We start from the raw sequence: 8749 nt of genomic DNA, 5'->3' as shown, positions 1-8749 counted from the left end.
CAAATTGACAGTAGCTTATGAAAGATCGTTTATAACAGCATTGTCACCTGCAAACGGTGAGCGGTGAGATTCCCTTGATTTCGATTCGAGGGCCTTTCTTCTACAGACGAGCCCAGCGCCAGAAATTACAGAAGAAGGTCGAACACCCAGTGAAACGGACCACTGCAGTCCGGTCAGCTCATTCGACACCTTACGCCCATTTCATAGCTTGATCAAGTCAGTCAAGGCGTGCGTATACCGGGTCATTCAGTCAGAAACCAGGAAGAAGAGATGGCAACCGAGCAGGCGTGAGACGGTCTCTCATAGCAGTTGTTTCAGTGAGAAAGTTCGTTACGCAAAACAATCTTCACATTCACGTCCGTTTGTCGTCACCGTTGCAGTAGCTAAAACATACTTCGACAATATCACGAGCCAGTGATAGCTTCAGCCCATGAAATGCCTTGGTCACAGAGTTAACATAGTCTTTTCTTTCTTCTTCTTCTTTTTATGTCACTTGGAAAGAAGAAGAAGAAGAGATTTGTGATGGTTTATGAATAAATTAATACCTTCTTTGATAGGGCGTGTTTTTGCATGGAAAACGAAAAAATGTATCCTTTACCAACCGAGCATTCAACCAATGTGGAAATTGTATTTTAATACCTACACAAGCTTGGTGGCAAACCAAAATGGACTTGGACCATGGGTGTAAAGGAAAAGATTAGTTTAGACTTTGCATGCTTGAGACTTTCTCACAGAATAACTTTCTATAAATAGAGATACCATCTCCCACGCCTCTCTTCAATTTACTTCATCTCTTCTTCCTGAACTACTGTGGCTAGATATTGATCTATATTGATATATATATACACACATATATTTGAGCTTGATCAAAATATATATAAGAAAATGGGCATGGAGATATCAGATGAGCTGTTGAGTGCAGTGGTGCCGGTTATTGTGTACTGGGTGTTCTCGTTCTTCTATGAATTTCTGGCACAACACTGTGTGAACTATCGTCTACACCCAATAGGAGAAGAAGAGGAGAAGAACACTGTCTCCAGATCCAAAGTGATCAAAGGAGTCCTCACCCATCAAGCTCTCCAAATCCTCACCGTTTGCATAGTAACCAAGGTGATTATTATATATTTATAAACTTGATGTATTTTTTTTTCATAAATATAATAATTTCCTACATAAATCTAAGTATATGTAGTACTCTTGGGATATATTGATCACTTACATATGTTGATCATGTATGTGCACACGCAGGTTTGGGAAGAGAAAGGAGAAGCAATAACGGTACAACACTCCCTGCCACGTATAGCAGTTCAATTTGTGATTGGCATGGCTATGATAGACACCGTGCAGTACTTTGGGCACCGTTACATGCACGAGAACAAGTTCCTATACAAACACACGCATTCAGCTCACCATGCACTCGTAGTACCCTACGTCTATGGAGCTCAATATGGCAGTCTTTTGGATGGACTGGTTTTGGACACAATGGGAAGTGCCCTTGCATTCGTTGTGAGTGGCATGACTGTCAGAACCAGCATCTACTTCTACCCTTCGCCATCATCAAGAACTTGATGTGCACTCTGGTCTGTATTTCCCTTGGAATCCACTCCAGGGTTTCTTTCCTAATAACTGTGCTTTTCATGATACTCACCACCAACTCATAAAGGGCAAAAGTACAACTTCTCACAGCCCTTCTTCCTCATGGGATTTGATACTCGGAACTTACAGACCATTTACTGTTGAGAAGAGGAAAGAAGGCGGTTTCCAAGTCTGTCTTCTTACCAAGGATGACTAACTAGAGATGATGCTACTGTTGCCATGCATGTGCGTGGGCATGTATACTTTATAAGAGCTATATATACCTGTTTTTGTATTTTTGTGATGCGTTGCATCATGCATGTGTTGTGACTATTTCTGATTAAATAATTGAAATAAATTTTTTGCAAAAGACACAAGAAATTAACCCTTTTTATTGTGGTATTTTTTAAAAATAAATAAATCACATCCATTAAAGCATTAACTTTATTTATTTATTTTTTTTAAAAATAAATAAATCACATCCATTAAAGCATTAACTTTATTTGAAACCTTTCTTTGAATTAATTTTTTTTTTTTAAAAATGCAACACAACAAAATTAATGGATATCATAAATGTCATAGATAATTGTCCCTTGCATTTTTTTTTTGAATAATAGACGACAAGTGCCCTTTTTATTTGAATATAAACAGTACTGAAATTGTCCCTTGCATTATGACACACAAATTTTAATATATATTTTGGGTCAGTACGATTTTGTCCAAATAATGTTTACTTGGGCAACACGCATTTTCCCAACTTATCATTGGAGTAGTTGTTAAGTCTTTTGTACTTTCTTTTTTGTTTTGTTTTCCACAGATGGTTAGTCTTGTATTTGATGGGAATTAAGCAACCATCTTAATAGATTGAAAACAAATAAACAATCCCCAAATTTGTTAGATGAAGGAGAGCAACCTAAACAGAGCAAAATTGCAATCACACAAGATACCAAATTTTTATGTGGAAAACCCTTAAATCAAGGGCGAAAAACCACAGGTCAATCTTGACCAAGCTAAGCTCCACTATGATCAAATTTAGGGTACAAGAGAGTCTCAAGAACGAGCATAAATCAGAATAATACAACTTGACCAAAACAATAGCTAAAACAAGCTATATTGGAAACAAAAGCAATATTCTGTAGCTTCTGTTCTGACCCTCATATCTCGAGTTAGGAGAAGACAAATCACAAACCGTCTGGTGGAAATCAAGGTTTGCAAGTCCCGAACGTGCCCACAAAATTTCAGCTCAATCGGACATCGTTTGACCCTCCAAACACCAGCTTGAAGTTGCTGCCCCTGTCAAATCCGAACCATGCGAAAATCTGCCATTTTTATTTTTGTTGCTGCTATCTCTCCAGATTTTTTTCACTCTCTTTTAAACCTAATATGATGGAAAACACTTAATAAAGTGAACCCTAATGGGCTTGGACCATTTGGGTTTTTCTCCACATAGGAAGGGAGCCCAATACCCAATAGTATTATCTTTTCTTTTATATTAAATTAGTGGTTTATTAAACATTCATTAAACTTAATGATTTATTCACATTAATTTAAAATTAGGTGGAGTTACTTGGATTTTTACAAGCTATATATTAATTCGTCAGATGACATAAATCAAGGTCATGGTTTTTAAGTATATAATTTAACTACGGAAGAACTTTCAGTTTTCCTTTGGTTACATTATTAAATATTTTAAAAACTAGAAGAATTCAAATTTAAGAAAATAGAGAAAGTTATAATATATATATATTGTTATGAATATTATAAATGGATGCCTACCATAGTAATAATATTGTAGAAGTCAGTAATACTGTAACAACTTTGTAGTTGTTACTGTAGCAACCGACAATGTGCTACTGTAGCAAGGTGCCATCACTGTTACTACACCTATCAGGGTATTTTGGACTGTCGGATCAAATTAAGCCTATAAATACCCCTCTCATTTGTATATTTGGAGATATAGAAAAGAAGAAGAGATAAGAGGAAGAAAGAAGAAGTAAATTCTCAAGGTGTTTGGAAAATATTCTAATTATTCTTTTTATACTTATAATATATATATATATATATATGTTTATACTGAGGATGAATTATTAGTTTCTTATACAATATATATATATATAATAATAATAAAATATTAATCTTTACTTTTTAGTTGAATTCTTTAATATTATTTTTAATTAATTCGTCTCTTCTTCAGATATCTCCATTAATTGTTATTGATCAAGCTCTCCGCAAATCAGAAAATCTCAGTGAGCTCAAACAATGATGGTCAATACATACGTTGTTAATTACTCCCTCCGTTTTTAAATATATGTCGTTTAAAGATATTGCACAAGAATTAAGAATAACATTAAATTATCAAAATTTTAATATAAAAAATAACCAAATTACTGAACTATCCCTCTCTTGAAACTATGTATTTTTCTTGGGACTATAAGTATTACTCTTTTCATTTATATAACTTTGGAAATTGAAGATGGGTAAAATTGAAAAAAAAAAAGAATAAATATTGCCTTGATATTGTAAAATGATAACTATTTTAGAATAATTTTTTTTAAATGACATGTATTTTGGAACGGAGGGAGTAAAGAGCTACACCATTGCGTCTTTTATACTCCCTCGTTCTTTTTTAGTTGTCACATTTTGGAGCTCTGCTCTCTTCTTTTTTACTTGTCACATTAGAAATTGTGTAATATTAAATAATTTTTTATTCTAAATTTACCCTTTAATTTAATGTATTTATACAATTTTCAATAAATCACAATCAACTAACATTAAATTATACAATTCACTAGTAAGGTTTTAAATAAGGGTAATTTTAAAAAAGTAATGAATTTTTTTATAGAATTTAGGTAACTAACTAATTTTAATAAATTTTTTTTAATCAGTATGAATTAAGTAAATGTGACAAATAAAAAGAAACATAAAGAGGGAGTATATATCAGTATGAATTAAGTAAATGTGACAAATAAAAAGGAACATAAGGAGGGAGTATATAGCATTGGATTTAGAAGGATACACATAAACATATATATATGTGTGTGTGTGTGTTTCATGTAGATTATTCAACAAGATCATTAATTGAAACACTGCATCATGAATATATATATATATATATATATATATATATATACCACAGTTACATTCAGGTCTTTGTCCAACCATGCATGGCCATATATGCAAGCAATTGTCAAATTAGCTAGGTATCTATTCCCATATATATGCTGCTATTTTTTAAAAATTAGATTTTTTATAATCCTCATTAAATGATACTAATAATTGAGTCGTGGAATAATGCACCCCTAAACATCAAATATGCGGAGCATGTGAATTACGGTCTTGTTTTCTTTTAGAAAGTCAGACAAGCAATTTTTTGAGAAACTTAAACGCTTCAGGATTTAGGACTTCGCAGTTCATTCCATTTTCCCTTGTATTCACCACTATTAACCACTTTTTTTATCATGAATTTTTCATTAACAAATGCATGGGTTGCAGCCTGCAGATATAAATTAATATGGTAAGAAGATTGATTCATATTGTTGGTTCTCTAATTAAACTTCTGGGCCTGAGAAAACGTTTGCACAAGTGGTCAGCTGTGAAGAAGCGCGCGGGCCTGGGGAAGGGGGTTCTTGAAGCCCAGAGTGGAGGACAGAAACTAACGGGCTCCAAGCGGCCTCGCTTTCCTAACGAAGCCACGTGTGGACGCTGTTTCTGAACCTCGCACAAGACGGCTGAGTGTCGACACCAAGTGGTTTGTCTCCGTGCATGCCGGGTGGGTCATCCGCTGCCAGTGCGTAGTCGACTTGAGACGCACCTCACCAGAACGATCGCACGCGTCGATCAAAAACGCCTCGCTCGGAGGGTTCTACGAGCTATGCGGGTGCTGTGGCTGGTGGGGTAGAGAGGTCAGTTGAGAGGAATACTTCGGAGAAGCCTGGCGAAGTTCGAGACCGCTCAACGACTAGTAAAGTTTTTGTGTCGCTGCAGCTCATGCCAGAGATTGCTGCCGCTCGGGAGGACTTGGCGAAGGTGGTAATCTTATCTATTGTCCGGGGCCATGTTAATGACACCAGTGTCTTAGAGATCGCTCCGTCGTTCTTTAACGTTGGTCTTGCTGGCCCCATAATGCCATTGAACGAATGTAACTTCATTATTCCGTTGGCGAGTAGAGAGGAGGTGAAGGAGGTGTGTAAGCGAGGTACCTTCAAGGTCGCTACAAAGGATGGACCTTGTGAGCTGAATTTGGCCCCATGGTCGGCGGAGCTAGGCGCAGAGGGTAGGGCCTCAGGGGAGGGGATGTGGCTGCACTTGTGGAATCTTCCTCTGCATGGGTGGTCGTGGAATGTGGTTGCGGAGGTGCTCCGACCAGCGGGGGACCTGGTGGCTTTGTCAAATGCGACACAAACCCATAAAAATTTCATTTCGGTGCTGGGGAGACGTCGAGCTGGAGTTTCGCTGCCAATGGAGGTGGAGGTCTGTCTGGGTATGCGTAAGTATATGGTCATCATCACGGCGGAGCGTGGAGTGATTCCTGTGTTTAGTAGAGAATTGGGTAGATATGCTTTGCCGGGGTCGGGATCGGAGGCGGCTTCTGGTCGGTTAGACGGTAGGATTTCCATTAGGGAGATGGTGATGGAGGAGACTGTGAAGAGGAAGGGACGTGCTCATCCGCCAACCTTGTCTGGCGTCTCTATGGTGCAGGCCGAGGGGGGAGCCATTATGCAGCAGTCGCCGGAGATAATGGTTGAGCGCTGCTCCCATGTAGTGGAGACGGTGGCGCCGGTTGAGCCTCGCTCCCGCTCCGGTGGGATGGAATGGATCTCCGGGCGAGGATCCGATGTTTCCACAAACCGGTGGAGAAGACTTGATGGTTCTAAGGGTGCTCGGTCTCCCGTGGAACGACAGGACGGTGCTCAGAGGGGTGGCTCGAGGTGCATTCGTGTCGAGAGATGGCGCGCCCGGCCAGCTGCTGTGCAGGTACAACGTACGGAGAAAGGAAATCCTATCTCGAAAGCTGGGTTCGCGAACGTTAAGGTGGCGGACTCTCGTGAGAAGGACACGCGTCAGGTTGATATTTGCAGGTGTGATTTAGACCCTTTGGAAGCTGAGGTGAATGGGCCCAATGTGGGTTCGGCTAGCTTGTAGACTTTGTGGACCCTATGCTTATTTGTGATGTGGAAGCTGGGGATCGGGAGTTGGGCCTGAGTTCAAAATGTACTTTGGGCTTTGGTGCTGGGCCGGCGTCTGATCAGATTTCGGACCATTTTTCAAGTCAGGTTTCTATGGACCCAGTTGCATGTTTGGAGAAGGATTCGGTCTCTATTCATGAGATGATGGATGGCTCTCATGCACTTGACTCGCATACGGGGGTGGGTCTCAATTTGTCTGTCCCTTCCTCCAATGAGATCACTATTCCTGATCTGCCAAATCTACTCCCACCGGAGGGATATGAGTGGAAGTATTTAGCGGGTTTGTGGGCTATGGTGGCACGTGTGGAGATTGAGATCAATAGGAGTGGTACTCGGACTGTGGAAATGGGTGCTGAGGAGGATAATGGGTTAGGTAGTGGAAGCTTGTCCTCCCCAGAAGTTGTTGCTGAATCAGACGATTCCAGTTCTGATTTTGAGAAGAAGCTGAAGGCTCTCTTACCAGACTGGCCGGGTAACACTGAGGGTACCACTTCAGACCTGCCTCATGGGACTAGGAGAAGTGCGAGGCCCAAGAAACCTTCTTCAAGATTCAATGAGGACGCGGGATTTGTTACGGAGCCTCCGGTCTCATCCAAGAAGAAAATTGTGCGAGGAGAGTCTTCAGCAGGTATGACCTACAATCCTGCGCATATTTTAATTGATGATTGGTCTGATGAACAAATTTCTAGTTATTGTATGGCTTGTGGTATTCATTTTGGTGTATCTGCTCCTGATTGTATTGCTCATGTTCGTTTGATGGAAAAATCACGAGTTCCCCCAGTGCAGTGGCCGGCGGGTTCCTCCTCGGAGGACCGCGTAATCTAAGTGTTGTTAATGAATATTGTGAATTGGAATGTTAGGGGCCTGGGGAGGCCGGCGAAACGGTTTCTAGTGAAGGATTTTTTGAATTTGCATTTTGCTGATATTTGTTGTTTGCAAGAGTCTAAATTGGGTGTGATTTCTAATTCTATGTGGCGTGAAATTGGGGGTTATCGATTAGACCAGTTTGCTTTTGTTCCAACGAGGGTTCTGCGGGAGGTATCATCATAAGTTGGAATGGTGTGCTCTGGGCGGGCCATGTTGAGAAGTTAGGGGATTTTAGCTTAACTGTGATTTTCTCCTCCAAGGTGGACAATTTTAGTTGGCGCTGTACATCGGTGTACGACCCAACTGTTCGGAATTTTAAGAACGCATTCTGGGAGGAGCTACGAGAGATTAACTTGCTCCCACACTTTCCTTGGGTTTTATGTGGTGATTTTAACGCGATTTTCTCGAGGGATGATAAATTATCTGGGGCTCCATGTTTATCGGATAGTCGTTCTGCTCAGGAGCTGATGCATAACCTAGGTTTATGGGAACCCCCCTCTGTGGGCAAAAGATTTACATGGACTAATGGACAGGAGAATCCAATTTGGGTGTGGTTGGACCGTTTTTTGGTCAATAGCAGCTGGATTTTAAAATTCCCCAAACTTTACCAGAAGAGTTTACCAAGAGTGGGTTCTGATCATGTGCCTATTCGACTGGAGGTTGGTCATCATCAGCATTTCAAAGACCCTTCCGCTTTGAGCTAGTGTGGTCTTCGGTTGATGGTTTTAGGGATTTGGTGATTAATTGGTGGGGGGAGTTGGATCTGAGAGGGTGTGGGGCTTTCATCATGCTAAGAAGCTTGCTAATGTCAGGGAGCGTCTCAGGCACTGGGCTAAGATCAACTTTGGTTCGATCAAGCTCAAGAAATTGGACCTTCTGGATCAGTTAGAAAGATTTGACATTAGGAAGGAGTCCAGTCGGCTATCAGTCCAAGAACGGCAACAGGAACATGTTTTGTTGGAGATGCTGGAGATCATTCGTAAGCAAGAGGAGATTTACTGGAAACAAAGATCGCGATTGCAGTGGCTGAAACATGGTGATGAAAACACTAAATATTTCCATGCAGTGGCAAATGGCCGGAAGAATAAGAATGCTATCCTTTGCTTACGGCACGAGGGTCG

General features: G+C 40.3%; 1 pseudogene; it reads left to right on the top strand.

Annotated features, from left to right (window-relative positions):
* Positions 1–797: 797 nt before the first annotated feature.
* LOC120250240 lies at positions 798–1945 on the top strand (annotated as a pseudogene).
* The last annotated feature ends 6804 nt before the right edge of the window (positions 1946–8749 follow it).

This window comes from Dioscorea cayenensis, chromosome 19, assembly GCF_009730915.1.
Source record: "Dioscorea cayenensis subsp. rotundata cultivar TDr96_F1 chromosome 19, TDr96_F1_v2_PseudoChromosome.rev07_lg8_w22 25.fasta, whole genome shotgun sequence".
In the NCBI taxonomy this organism is placed as follows: Eukaryota; Viridiplantae; Streptophyta; class Magnoliopsida; order Dioscoreales; family Dioscoreaceae; genus Dioscorea; species Dioscorea cayenensis.
This window is presented reverse-complemented; position numbering and strand designations above follow the sequence as displayed.